Source organism: Cryptomeria japonica, unplaced genomic scaffold, assembly GCF_030272615.1.
Source record: "Cryptomeria japonica unplaced genomic scaffold, Sugi_1.0 HiC_scaffold_87, whole genome shotgun sequence".
NCBI lineage: Eukaryota > Viridiplantae > Streptophyta > Pinopsida > Cupressales > Cupressaceae > Cryptomeria > Cryptomeria japonica.
This window is the reverse complement of record NW_026728909.1, coordinates 80,632-84,778: the sequence shown is the minus strand read 5'-3', so window position 1 is coordinate 84,778 and position 4,147 is coordinate 80,632. Positions and strand designations below refer to the sequence as shown.

At 36.0% G+C, this 4,147-nt stretch overlaps 1 pseudogene; it reads right to left on the bottom strand.

The window, feature by feature from the left end:
• Nucleotides 1-1,087: 1,087 nt before the first annotated feature.
• Nucleotides 1,088-1,735, bottom strand: LOC131056004 (pathogenesis-related thaumatin-like protein 3.7; annotated as a pseudogene).
• Between the last annotated feature and the right edge of the window lie 2,412 nt (nt 1,736-4,147).

Here is a 4,147-nt window from a genome sequence, read left to right as displayed (position 1 = left end):
AAGAGATATAAGAGCTAGTTACTATTTATTATTTTGTCTATGTAACTAAGAATATAGTTGCAGTCTGGCTCTCCTCTAGGGTTGTCATTTTGAAAAAATTCTAAGGTACAACTCCCAAAACTCAGTGATAATTAATTAATATATATATTTCATATTTTAAGTTGTTTATTTTATCTTTCATATTTTAGACAACATATAATTTATTTTTTATTTGATATGAGAATATTTAGATTCTCTATGGTTGTCCATAAAATTAAGGAGAGGCACTCTTACTTTATTTTGTCACATTTTTGTCAAGTTCTCGAAAGAGAACGGAAATACAAAAAATCACTTTAATTTTACTTCACTTCATCTTATTTTTATATATGAACTCATTTATAAAATTTATCTCAACAATATTTACTTAATAATTTAATATTTATATTTATATTATACTTAAGTTTTTGATTAAGGAAAAAAAAGGTTTTGAAATGACCCTGAAACCTAAGAACACAGAGCTCCAAACAGGTTACACACATCTATGATCCAACCCAAATTTCAACAAACGTGAAAAAGACAAACAAGGAAAAGACCTCTAAAACAATAGATCAAAAAAAGAAAGCAAGTAAACTAGCACAAATTCTTCAAAGCTTAAGCAACTTCTGCTTCCATCTGATCAAGTGCCTCAGATCTTGCAATTTGAGCTTTTACTTATGTTAATTGTATTTTAGTTTTTATTATTTGTATGAAAACTTTTTCTTTTTATATTTTATTTATTGTTGTAATTGTAACTACCCTTCTAAGATAATAACTTTAAAAGAAAATAAAAATAGTTTTTAAACAAAAATAATAATTCAAAACAAGTAAATATCTGTAATATTTGAATAAATATATTGAATATATTTGAACTTCAACATTTTAAAAAAATATTGAATATAAATTACCTTTTTCAAATTACCCATTAAAATACTTATGTACTTTTATTTACAATAAACTGTGATAATTGAATCTTGCATCTAACTACTTCAACAAATGATGGTTTATTTATATTACTACCAAATGATAGTTTATGCCACCATATATCAGATACTAAATAGAGGGGTGATACTTAGGGACAGGATACAATACTGTAATCAGTGGTCCCAGAAGGGCAGGTGAAAGTGCTAGAAGAATCATCCTTGGGATAACTGTAGGCCTGAGGGCACTGGTTCTTGAATATCATCGAGTAGTTTGTTGGACGCGTCTACAGCAATACTGGTCAGTTTGAAAGACAGTGCAGGCACTATTGCATCTGCTATCCACCTTCAACTCAGCAGGGCAAGCAACATTCAAGTTGGCTTTGCATGCAGGGGCGGTGCACTGGCCATTTGTAGAATTGACGAAGAGAGGAGCGTTGAAGCTGTCACCAGGGAGACATCGTAGAAGTCCTTGTTGCCATCTCCATTCAGGCTGTACTCCACCAGCGTTGTCAAACAGCCTCCCGTACCTGGGCAGATGAGATGTCCACAATCAATAGCAGAGACCTGGCAGCTCAATTGCCAGTCACCGATTTTACAGGTTCCTCCGTCGGGTAATCCTGCCACACAAACCGTGTACCCGCACTGGTTCCTTATCTCAAATTTAACTGTTGTGAACCTCCGATATATAGTGTATTCAACCTAAATATCTTACGTTACCAATACAGCTTACCTTGCATATGAAGATATATGGCTAGTCCAGCCACAAGAAGAAGCGCAAGGTCTGATACTGTTGCCATTATACCTTCTGGATTGAATAGTCAAATGAAGATGGATAGATTCGGTATATGAGGGATTCATCATTTATATAGCAAAAGATCGCCCCGCCAGACACGAAGGAAGCATGGACTCGGTCTGAGAAGCAATGTAACATACGAGAGCCCTTGTTATTAGAATTCAAACTTGCATTCAGTACATGAAATGACTTCGGGTAACAGCTGGCCAGAAGTTCAAAAGGAAGAAAATTAGGGGAAAGTAGTTGTGCATCCTAATTTTGTACTTCTCAAAATCTTATGTGGAGATTTCAAATCATTTCGATTTTTTTACAGTAGCTTAATCAGCAAGTCCCCTGCTTATAACTAAGGTTTCAAGGCCACATCATCAAATATGATGCCACATCAGCATGCTTTTTTCCAAGGTGTCCAAAACAGGCCAAAAAAAAGTGAGACCAATAGGTATGCAAAAGGGCCCCAATACTTGTGCAGCTGACGTGACATCACATGATTGGTTACTTTTCACAACAAATGGTATATTTCATTCAATTATTGATACTTATCATACAACTATTGGTGCAATGTTATACAAAGATTGGATATTAAATCAACAAGTATGAGGGTATTAAATCAACAACTTCTATCGCAAGAATTGGAACGGGCTCAACTGCTCATCCTTTCCCTTAACATGGATCCGGCTTGATAAGCTATAGATGTTACGAGAGCACCAGTTATCAGAATTCAAGCTTGCATATAATATACATGAAAAAACATCAGGCAACATCTGGCCAGTTTCTGACTACGACTTGAAAAGCCTAAACATACCTATAACATACATTAGCACTTTTACGAGGTGCAATAATTAAGCAGAAGGCAAAATATACTTAGTAATTAAGCGATGGGCTATATGTCAGACGCCTGAAAAAAAAGCCGTCTGAAAATATGTCGATCTTTTAGTACGTTTTGTCGGCCGTACTCTTGAAAACTGAGAACGCAAAGTGAAACGCCGGCATTAATGAAAAAGCTTTATAGTCTGACACAAGAAATGGCGTGTCTTGCCCGTGGAAGAACGTGACCATGAAAAACCTTGTCGAGGCTGCTCCGCTCTGCATTCCACCGCCACTTTTTATAGCATACATAGCGCTGCCGAAAAAGTTTCAAAATGTACGTGTGGAGATTCGTATGATTTGATGTTTACCGTGGAGCCAACTCACTAGCCTCATGTAATCTCTTAATGATGGAAGCGTAGAGAAATCTTGTCTCGCTGAAGCCAAAAGATATTGCTCTGGAAAATATGGTGGATTTGATTGTATTTTAGGCGCTGTGTTTGGAGCATTTATTTGCATTCATGTATAGTTGTTTTTGGCATTCGTATAATCCATGCGGCTCCCTCTGTCAGTGCCCAAAATGTGCATGGATTCTCTAGCAATACAGCCTTCTGCTAATAGGTAACATTTGTATAAATTCTATTGCAGTCACTGATTATTAATCTCCTATCTCATAAAAATTATTTAACTACTGAAAATAAATTTATAGCTGAATATCGAAAAATAACACAACTGCAACTTCACTAAAAATACGGAAAGAAATAAGCAACACAAGGACACAATATTTTTGGACAATTGTCCCTGGAAAAACCCCTAAGGGAAAACCAGTTCTACAGATGGAAAATATATTAATCTTCAGCAATATAAGAATTACAAAAGAATTCCTTGCCTCTTACTGGCAGAACTCCGACAAACTCCTAATATCTCCTACTGATATCCTCCACTGCTATATCAATGCTATCACTGCGCCTCTTGCTAACACTGCAAGACTATTTGCTATCACTGCAAGTTCTTCTCAAGACTTCTTATTTTCCAAATGACCCATGACCCCTTTTTATACTACTTTGTTGGAAAACCAACGACCAAGATTAATTCAAGCCAACGACTGAGATTTAGACAACTCAATAACCAATAACTAATTTTGGCTTTGAGGTGTCACCTAAAAAAGCCACTATTAAATAACAATTGTTTTTATCCTAACAATACCTGTTTGACAAAAACAACCATTTTCTAATTCTAGGTCAGGACGAATAGCTGTCCAAAACTATCCATAACTAATGCTGTTATTTCGGGTAAGGACAAACAACTGTCCAAGCTACCCATAATTAACACTCCCTCTTAGCAAGGAAGCTGTTCTGCACGACACCCATCTTATCTCTAAAGAAGATGAATTTTGCCTTCCCCAATGCCTTTGTTAGAATGTCTGCTACCTGCTCCTCTGTAGGTATGTACTGTAGCTGAACAATCACCCTCTGTACACAATCCCTGATGAAGTGATACCTGATGTCTATATGTTTCGATCTATCATGAAACACTGGATTCTCAGTCAACTTGATGCAACTCTGATTGTCACAATGTATCACCATAGTCTCAACCTTCTGACCAAACAAGG